General features: G+C 38.2%; 1 pseudogene; it reads right to left on the bottom strand.

The window, feature by feature from the left end:
* Positions 1-10469: 10469 nt before the first annotated feature.
* LOC118577188 lies at positions 10470-10922 on the bottom strand (annotated as a pseudogene).
* Between the last annotated feature and the right edge of the window lie 312 nt (positions 10923-11234).

Raw genomic sequence — 11234 nt, forward strand, 5'->3', positions numbered from 1 at the left:
TTTATATATCTCTCATCTCATATATCTTTTGACAAAAATTAATAAAATACATTTAGAACAGAATTATTAGTTTTAATCACATTTCTATAAGTTTTGATAACATTGATGAACAGTTCTTCAAAAGATTCTGGAATTGTATCAATTTATTCATATTCCAGGCTCAATGTTTAAGAATCTAGAGGTAAATAACAGCCTGTATTTAGACTGGCAGCTTAGAGTGCCTTTGTCCTGTAGCTGCCCAGTATATGGTGTGACCAGGCGATCCAGGATTCATAAAGGCAGGTCAATGTCCTATAAAGACATGTATCCTCCACCTGATGTTATGAAAACATCAGGATCTTTTTAAATGCCAGTGATGAGATCATAGAGGCTTAGGTGTAACTTTGTGGCTTGGCCTGGTGGTGATGAGGAATACCTGTAGTGGGGGATATGAAAAATTAAGCGCCAATTCTTAAGAACTCTTGAAATATATGTAAGGCTGTTGTCTGTATATGAGCTCAAGGCATTTCTAAAATTAAAAAGCAGTGAAAGAAATGGTGTATTACTTCTTATTTCATAACCATAAATCATAAGGAAATAAGCCTCATGGGTGAGCTTCCATAGGAAGAGAATTTATAATTGTTGGACAGATATATGAAAAGGTGCCAGTATATCCTGTAGAGCTATTTGCCATTCTATAGACTCATAAATTTTATAGTTTGATACAAATATAATACCATCTGTACAATAAATGTATTGTAAGATATATGTACACACATATACATATATACATACATATAGGTTGGGGGACTGTGAGGAAGCTATAATTGACAGTTAGTTCTGATAGTTAATCTGTATATATAATGAGGAACTTTGCTCAATAAATGAGTCCTGGATAAACAGAACTCACATTTCCTGCTCTGTATGTCAGCTTTGGCCTCCAACATGGCAGGGTGAGGAGGCAAGCTAAAAGTGAAATGCTGACAATCTTTAGGTTGGGGAGGTATGGCAATCTTGTACAACTAGGATGATTATTTTTCTGATTTCTGGGGATGGCTGTCGGAAATGGAAAGCCAGGCTGTGAGATTTTCCTTGGCTTTAATAAATTTTATTTGATTTCTTAAGGACCCGTAACAGTCTAGAAGCCTGATTTTCATTAAACAACAAATATTGGGGTGACTCAAGGAGTGGTGGGAGGCTTTATATGCCCTGTTTTTAAGTTTCTCCTCCACCAGACAAGTCACAGTTACAGTCCTCTCAGTATTTAATAGCAATTGTTTGATCCAGATAGGAGCATTAGATTTTCCTGACCTCTGGCTATATTATTAGCTTGACCTAGGCCTGCAAGGGAGTAATAGTCATCTTAAGTAGTTGGCTGATCTTTTCCCGAAATATAAGAAACATCCATGCTTATGTCTAGCAAGCCAATTATCTTCTTTTCCTGTATTTTAAGTGTTTAGTTGGTTTGAAATATTTAGTTTCCTGAACCCAGAAGGCCATATCACTAGAATCCACATCAGCAGCTCCCTTAGTTGCTACCCTGTAAGAATCTGAATTGTACAATGATTTTTTTTTAATTTAAATATATTTACTTATTAAAATTGTTTTTCATTTTACATTCCAACCCCAGTTCCTCCTCCCTCCCCTTCTCTCGCCTCCTCACCTCCCTCCCACTCTACCCTCATCCACTCCTCAGACTGGGTAAGGCCTCCCATGGTAGTCAACAATGTCTGGCAAACCAAGTTGAAGGAGTGCCTAGCCCCTCCCCAGTACAATGATGTTAATTTCTCCAGTAAAGTCAGAATCGCACATCCCTGGGGCAATCTTGTACAGCCAAGGAGCTACGGCCTATAATTAGCCCCAATGTCCCTTCTGGGGAGATCTATAGACTCTTGTATTAAGGTATGCATAAGTTTATTTTAAAACCTATATATCTATTTCAGACCTCAATAAAAACTTTATCCATAGATCTAACTTAGGCATACATCCTCAATATTTTTAGGTTATTTATTGAGATTTATGTATCATTTATAACATATATATATATATATATATATATATATATATATATATATATATATATATCAGGAAGGGACTTAATTATGGGGGGGCAAGCAGGAAGGGACTTAATTATGTGTTGCTCTGAGGGTTATCCATCTACTCTTGTCTAACTGCCTAATTGCTTAACTGCAGCTCATTCACCTGCTATCTGAGAAGAGGTTCTGGTATCTGTGAGAAGAAGTTCTGGTGCTCTGGAGACTTAAGCAAGGCCTAGATTTAAGAAAAGAGGAGAGAAACCCAAATATGGCAGCATGTCCGTCAAGGGTCGCTTAGGCTTTTGGCTCCTGTCAGGCAGTGGTAGCACACACCTTTAGTCCTAGCACTTGAGAGACAGAGGCAGAGATCTTTCTGGATCTCTGTGAGTTGAAGGCCACACTGGACTATATGAGATTAATCCAGTCTAAAAGAGACACAGCCAGGCAGTGGTGTCATACACCTTTAACACTAACACTTGGGATTACATACCTTTAATACCAGCCCTAGCAGAGAAAAGAACATAAGGTAGGAAGAGACAGGAGCTTAGGTCTTTTAAGGCTCTTGCTGGCTGAGAAGTTGGTGACTTAGGAAGTGGCTTAGCTCTACTTCTCTGATCTTTCAAATTTCACCCTGATATCTGGCTCTGGGCTTTTATTAAGACCAATTAGGATTTATGCAACAAAATTTTGTAAAATTCTTAGAATACTTTACAATAAACAGAAATAAATTATTTTTATACAAAGTTTCCTCATAAGAATTTAAGCTTGGCTTCACAGAGAAAGCCATGAACTTGGGTTGAGGCAAGAAAATCACAAACTTGAGGGAAGCCTAAACTATGTAAGGATACCTTCTCTTTAAAAAGGGAAAATAAGGGAATGAAAACAAAAAATTAACAAATATTTGTCCATGGTAATCCTGGGTCAAGTCACCATTAGTGCCCAGCTGGACTTAGGTTTTTGTTATTTTTTTTCTAATCTCCTGAAATCTGTTCATTGTATAATACACATGTTGCACACACACATCATGGCTTTGAAATAAGCATTATTAAAGTAAAGGAAAATGAAACTGCCCATTTTTAATCTGCACTAGTTGATACAGTCATTTTCCTCAGATACTTGGGTTGAAAATTTAATACGTTTACAATGTGCTCTGGAATTTAACAAATAGATGGTAGATGGTAGAAGTTAGAACCTACTGTTGAAGTGGAAATCTTCAGCTAAGCATGGAGTGATCTTGATGGTAATGACTGGAGGTAAGCTGTCAATGTGAACTTATATTTAGCGTAACACAAATAGAGGTACTTAGACATGACTATTTGTAAACTAGTGTATATATACAGATTACTATACACACATGTAGTCTTTTGCAACTTGTTAGCTGAGAAGTCCTAGAACTGATGATATTCTGGCAGCAATAAAGATGCCTAGCACTTAGACCTTGGTTTCTATTTCCATTTTTCAATATGGTTATATGAAGTTCTATGTAAATGTGGCTAGTTTTAGTACTAGTACAGAAAACATACAAAAGTGAGTCTATAGGATTTACAGTGTCAAAAGTAAGTGAATATTGAAGTGTACCATACGTGAACATGTGTAAGCATGATGGTGAGCTATGTGTTTTTCTGTAATTTTTGACTTGTGGCCTTTCTTAAGAAAACTGACTGTTAAACTCTAAATGTTACCTTTTGGTACTCAGGGAAGTGCCACAGACATTACAATGCATCTTTCATAATGTTTCTTTGTCCTGAAGAATGACTTAGGACTTAATCACCCAGCCTATGACAGGTGTCCCTCCCAATGGAGTTGTCTGTAGTTACAGATGCTCATCCAGCCTATGACAGGTGTCCCTCTCAATGGAGTTGTCTGTAGTTACAGATGCTCATCCATCCTATGACAGGTGTCCCTCCCAATGGAGTTGTCTGTAGTTACAGATGCTCATCCATCCTATGACAGGTGTCCCTCTCAATGGAGTTGTCTGTAGTTACAGATGCTCATGTAACTCCTATCTTCACTCTCTGTCTGGTTTGTCACAAGACAGCTGCTCTCTGGGGAAATATTGGCCAGGAGAAAAGTGACAAGGGGCTTTAGGAGGCCAGCCCCAAATAACCCTCTACCAGGGTCCATGGGAGATCTAAAAACCAGATTTCTAGGAAATCTAATCTTAGGAATATTGAAAAATCTATGCATACCATGCTCTTTTAGTCCATCCATTTTATTGTTCTAAGTTAATTCTAAATCTACAGCTTCTTTTCGCTCTCTCATAATTTCCTCTGCTGTTCTTTGTTCTATCTTAGTTCTACCTCAAGTCTCTGAAGTTTTCAGTTTTTATACACATACAATTAGCAATTTTCTGGCAAAAGTAAGGTCACAAGGCTTGAATTCATTCAGGGTCATAAAAAACCTATAAGGCAGGGACTATCAGGCTCTCTAATGACTCAAAGAGATGGTGACTTGTAAAGGACTCTGTGAACTCTTAAAGGGAAGGTCAAATTAAGGGAGAAATCAATTGGGGAAACCTAAGAAGGGAAAAATAGAGATGCATGTATAATACCGCATTCCTAACTATGGTTAGATAATAAGCTGATTAAAAGGAGGTAAAATTTCTTAGTGTGAGGTTACCTTGGGGCAGCATTTTTCTATCTGCAGGTGGGGTAAGTCCAGGGCACACTTGTTCCTATCTATCTAAAGGCTGTGAATCAACAACTCAGACATGATATAATTCTATGACCTTAGGATTCCAAGAATGTCTCAAATGAGATATTTTTGCCTTGATACTTAACATTGACCAAATGCCTCCCAATTAAGATAGTTGTAGGACCTCTAAGGCAGACTTCCAAGTTTACATTGGAGAAAGGAACACAAACTTGCTCAACCAAGTTTTTTGACTGTGTGACTGTTTTCACACATAGCTGGGGATGTTATCCAAATATCCCAAATGCATAGTGAAAGTTGTGCCCAGTAAACCATCAACACACTGTTAGAAATTCTTGGGAAAAGAATCAATTGGGAAAGCTACAATATCCCATAAGAAATTCACTGCAGGAAATAGATAATACATTCAAAAATCAGTATCACCAAAACTCAAGGAGTTTTGGCTTCAACCTCCACCAGAGCCCCTGGCTCTAATGGGTCAGCTTTGACAGTGGCAGTTGAATTCCTAATTCATATTTCTGTGGCTCATAGAAGAAAAGATGTGTCAATCAAATGAGATACAGAGAAACCAATATTTTATTTTTTCATAAACAAATATTTCATTCCACAACAAATATTTATCTTCATGCATTACTATCATAATTATTACCTCATTGTGATAATTAAAAAACTAGCCATTTTCTTCAAGGAATCAATTTAAAATGTAAACAAATATGAGTTCTAATATTTACTTCTCACATTTGTTTGTATCACTTTGGGCCCTTCTCAACCATACTTTGGCATTCTAGATGCTTCTTAGATTATTTATTTTCTTCCTTTTCTTTTAATTAAGAGATTTTCTATTCATTTTACATTCCAACCACATATTCCCTCATCCTCCCTCCTCCCACCCCCAGCATTGCCCCCCAACCTACTCCCCATTCCAACATTCTCCAAGGCAAGGTTTCCCATGAGGTGTCAGCAGAGCTTGGTACATTCAGTTGAGGCAGGTCCAAGCCCCTCTTCCCTGTACCAAGGATGTGCAAAGTGTCTCACCATAGGGACTAGGATCCAAAAAGCTGGCTCATGCACTAGGGTTAGGTCCTGATACAACTGCCTGGGGCCCCCCTAAACAATTCAAGCTAAACAACTGTCTTGCTTATCCAGAGGGCTTAGTCAAGTACCATGGGGGCTACTCAGCTATTGGTCCACAGTTCATGTATTTCCACTAGTTTGGCTAGTTGTCTCTGTACTTTTTCCAATCATGGTCTCACTGTCTCTTTCTCATAGAATCCCTCCTCTATGTCATCAACAGGACTCCTGGAGCTCCACCTGGCCATGGATCTCTGTCACCATCAGTACATCAGTCACCAGATGAGGGTTCTATGATGACAGTTAGGTTATTCAGCCATCTGATCACCAGAGTAGATCAGCTCAGGCACCCTCTTGACCATTTCCAGTAGTCTATAGTGGAGTCTTCTTTGTGGATTTCTAGCACTCTGCTTCTCCCTATTCCCATAGTGTCTTCATTTATCATGTATCTCTTTCCTTGTTCTCCCACTCTGTTCCCATTCCAGCTTGAACTTCCTGCTCCCATAAGCTCTCATTCCCCATCCTGCTCATTGCCCTCCATTAATCCCCTCACCCCTAGTTCATTCATGGAGATCTCACCCATTTCTCCATCACTGGGCAATCCATGTGTCTTCCTAGGGTCCTCCTTACTAGCTAGCCTCCCTGGAGCTGGGAGTTGCAGTCTGGTTATCCTTTGCTTTACATCTAGTATCCACTTATGAGTGAGTACATACCATGTTTGTCCTGCTGAGTTTGGATTACCTCACTCAGGATGATATTTTCTAGTTCCATCCACTTGCCTGCAAACCTCATGATGTCATTGTTTTTCTCTGCTGAGTAGTACTCCATTGTGTGTGTATATGTGCCAAATTTTCTTTATCCATTCTTTAGTTGAAGGGCATCTAGGTTGTTTCCAGGTTCTGGTTATTACAAATAATACTGCTATGAACATAGTTAAATATGTGTCCTTGTGGTATGATTGAGTATTCCTTGAGTATATGCCCAAGAGTGGTGTATATGGGTCTTGAGGTAGATTGATTGCCAATTTTCTGAGAAACTGCCATATTGATTTCCAAAGTGGCTGTACAAGTTTGCATTCCCATCAACAGTGGAGGAGTGTTCCCTTACTCCACATCCTCTCCAACATAAGCTCTCTTCTGTGTTTTTGATCGCAGCCATTTGGACATGTGTAAGATGGTATTTCAGTGTTGTTTTAATTTGCACTTCCCTGATGACTAAGGACGTTGAGCAATTCCTTAAATGTTTTTCAGACATTTGAGATTCTTCTGTTGAGAATTCTGTTTAGCTCTGTAGCCCATTTTTTAATTAGACTGTTAGGTATTTTGATGTCTAGTTTCTTGAGTTCTTTATATATTCTGGAGATGAGCCCTCTGTCATATGTGGAGTTGGTGAAGATCTTTTCCCATTCTGTAGGATGTCGTTTTATTATTGACCATGTCCTTTGCCCTGCAAAAGCTTCTCAGTTTCAGGAGGTCCCATTTATTAATTGTTGCTGTCAGTGTCTGTGCTACTGGTATTATATTTAGGAAAGTGATCTCCAGTGCCAGTACATTCAAGACTACTTCCTACCTTCTCTATTATCATGCTCAGAGTAACTGGATTTATGTCAAGGTCTTTGATCTACTTGGACTTAAGTTTTTTGCATGGTGACAGATATGGATCTATTTGCAGTCTTCTACATGTTGACATTCAGTTATGCCAGCACCATTTGTTGAAAATGCTTTCTTTTTTCCATTGTACAGTTTTTGCTTCTTTATCAAAAATTAGGTGTTCATACATGTGTGGATTAATGTCAGCATCTTGATTCGATTCCACTGGTCCACATGTTGGTTTTTATGCCAGTACCAAGCTATTTTTATTACTGTAGCTCTATAGTAGAGCTTGAGGTCAGGAATGGTGATGCCTCCAGATGTTGCTTTATTGTATAGGATTCTTTTAGCTATCCTGGTTTTATTTTTTCTTTTTCCATATGAAATTGAGTATTGTTCCAGGTCTGTGAATAACTGTGTTAGGATTTTGATGGGGATTGCACTGAATCTATAGATTGCTTTTGGTAAGATTGACATTTTTACTACGTTAATCCTACCTATCAATGAGCATGGGAGATCTTTCCATTTTCTGATATCTTCTTCAGTTTTTTTCTTTGGAGACCTAAAATTCTTTTCATACAGGTCCTTCACTTGCTTAGTTAGAGTTGCTATATTGAATAAATATGGGGAGAGTGGATAGCCTTGTCTTGTTCCTGATTTTAGAAGAATTGCTTTCAGTTTCTCATCATTTAATTTGATGTTGGCTATTGGCTTGCTGTAAATTACCTTTATTATGTTTAGCTGTTTAGCTATGTTCCTTGTATTCCTGATCTCTCCAAGGCCTTTATCATGAAGGGGTGTTGGAATTTGTAGAAGACCTTTTCGGCATCTAAAGAAATGATCATTTTTTTTCTTTCAGTTTGTTTATATGGTATATTACATTGACAGACTTTTGTACATTGAGCTAACCTTGCATCCCTTGGATGAAGCCTACTTGATCATGGTAGGTAATAGTTTTGATGTGTGCTTGGAGTCTGTTTGCCAATATTTTACTGAGTATTTTTGCATCAATCAATGTTCATGAGGGTGATTGGTATGTAATTCTCTTTCTTTGTTTCATCTTTGTTTGGCTTGGGAATCTGAGTAACTGTAGCCTCATAAAAGGAGTTTGGTAATGTTTCTTCTGTTTCTATTGTGAGGAACAATTTGAAGAGTATTGGTATTAGCTCTTCTTTAAAAATCTGGTAGAATGATGTGTTGAGACCATCTGGTCCTGGGCTTTTTTTGGTTTGGAGACTTTTAATGACTATTTCTATTTCCTTAGGGGTTATTGGTCTATTTAAATACTTTATCTGGTCTTGATTTAACTTTGGCATAAGGTACCAATCTAAAAGAAAATTGTGTATTTCTTTTAGATTTTTCAGTTTTGTGGATTAGAGTTTTTTGAAGTATGAACTGATGATTCTCTGGATTTCCTCATTATCTGTTGTTATGTCTCCCTTTTCAATTCTGATTTTGCTAATTTGGATGGTCTCTCTCTCTGCCTTTTGGTCATTCTGGATAAGGGCTTGTCTATCTTGTTGATTTTATCAAAGAACCAACTCTTTGTTTCATTGATTCTTTGTATTGTTCTCTTTGATTCTAGTTTGTTGATTTCAGCTCCCAATTTGATTATTTCCTGGCTTCTATTCTTTCTGGGTTACTTTCCTTTTTTTGTTCTAGAGCTTTTAGGTGTGCTGTTAAGTCACTAGTATGATATTTCTCCAGCTTCTTTATGTGGGCATTTAGTTCTATGAATTTTCCTCTTAGCACTGCTTTCATGGTGTCCCATAGGTTTGTATATGTAGTATATTCATTTTCATTGAACTCTATGAAGTGTATAAATTTTCTTTATTTTTTTCCTTGAGCCATTGGTGATTCAGTTGACCATTATTCAGTTTCCATGAGATTATAGGCTTTCTTTAATTTTTGTTGTTGTTGAAATTTAACTTTAAACCATGGTGGTCTGATAGAATACAAGAGGTTATTCAATTTTTTTTTTGTATCTAAAGAGATTTTCTTTGTAACCGATTATGTGGTTCATTTTAGAGAAGGTTCCATAGGGTGCTGAAAAGAAGTTATATTCTTTTGTGTTAGAGTGGAAAGTTTTGTAGATATTGAAGAAGTCCATTTGAGTCATAAAATCAGCTAAGTCCCTTATTTCTCTGTTAAGTTTCAATCTGGCAGATTTGTCCAATGGTGAGAGTGGGGTGTTGAAGCCTCCCACTATTAATGTGTGGGGTTTGATGTGTGATTTAAGCTTTAGTAATGCTTCTTTTATGTATGTGAGTGCCCTTGTATTTGGGCATAAATGTTCAGAATTGAAACTTCATCTTGGTGGATCTTTCCTGTGATGAGTATGTGATGTCCTTCTTGATCTCTTTTGATTGCTTTCAGTTTGAAGTCTATTTTGGTGGATATTGGAATAGCTACACCAGCTTACTTCTTAAGAATATTTGATTGGAAAGACTTTTCCTAGCCTTTTACTCTGAAGTAGTGTCTATCTTTGAAGTTGAGGTGTGTTTCTTATATGCAGCAGAAAGATGGGTCCTGCTTTCTTAGCCATTCTGTTAGCCTGTGTCTTTTTATAGACAAATTAAGTCCATTGATATTAAGGGATATTAATGACCAGTGATTGTTAATTCCTATAAATTTGATTTTGTTTTTATACAGAATATAAAGATTTCCCTCTTTAATCTTCCATGTGAAGGGGATTACAGGCCAGACGAAATACACACTCTGCACACAAAGTACACTTCATATGTGTGGCACTGGAGACAAATGGTTGTTGTGCTCCTGCACATAAATTAGGACCGAGTGGTGGCATCACACGTTTGGGGGGGGGGGTGTTCTAGTTAATTGGATTCAAAAAGAAACATGACACAGAAACTGTAAATAAGGCCAAGTCAGCAACTTTAGGTAGAGACTCAGGTTCTGTGGGCTTGTGAGGCTTAGTGTGCACATGGACATGGCAGGGAAGAGCTAGTGGAGAGGCTCAATGAGGGAGTTCCACTAAAGCAAATGAACTAAACAAAATGAAAGGGAGCATGTGTTAGTATATCCAGGGCATGTTAGACCAGTGTCTGCAGCATGCTAAATTACAACTTCTTCACTGGTGTAGATGAATCATTAATGGTCTCGTTTCTGCCTCTTCTTTCCAAATTCAGGCATGTCTTATTTTAGATGGAGTATAGTTTTAATCTATTATTTCATCCTGTCAAAACATTCATTCTGGGCCAGAGGATAATCTGCTTCATTTCCTGGATGAAATTGTCGTCAGATATTCCATTGTCTCCTCTAAAGGAAAGCTGCTACAAGAACGCTTTCCCAGGGAGTGGGGGAACTACAACCTTGCTCTCTCTTTTTAGTTCACTTTGAAGCCATTGAAAGTCATTGTATCTCCTTCTAACAGTAGATTCCTTCAGCTTGAAGACAGGAAGACTTGTATTGACTCTTATCTTGTAGGTGATGAAGTGACCCTGGCCAACCCACATGATCTGTGGGTTGCTCATGTCCATCTGATCTCAAGGAAGTTGCTGGGCCGCCTGTAGGCATCATTCAGGCTCTGAGGCTTGGTGAACAGCAGCCACCCAGTGTCAGCTAAAGTCTCTGCCATTTCGCTGTAGCTGCCACCTCAGCCTTCTGCCAGAGCCACCAGCCACGCGGACTCCAGGCTGGTTCAGTGGACCAAGGTGAACAAGCACATAGCAGAAACCAATATTTTAAAAGTGTGAGATAACAAAAGCAGGTCTGTGTATGAGTGTGTGCAGCATACTCAGTAAACAAATGGAGAATGGCAAGAGAGATGAATCCATGGCTTGAAATTTTATTGGAGCCTCAAGTTCATTTAAGCATGCTTCCCAAAGGGACCTCTATTGATGGATTCAGAGAAAACAGGCATTATTTCTGTGTAGTCACAGTGTTCTAC

Source organism: Onychomys torridus, chromosome 2 (assembly GCF_903995425.1).
Source record: "Onychomys torridus chromosome 2, mOncTor1.1, whole genome shotgun sequence".
Lineage (NCBI taxonomy): Eukaryota > Metazoa > Chordata > Mammalia > Rodentia > Cricetidae > Onychomys > Onychomys torridus.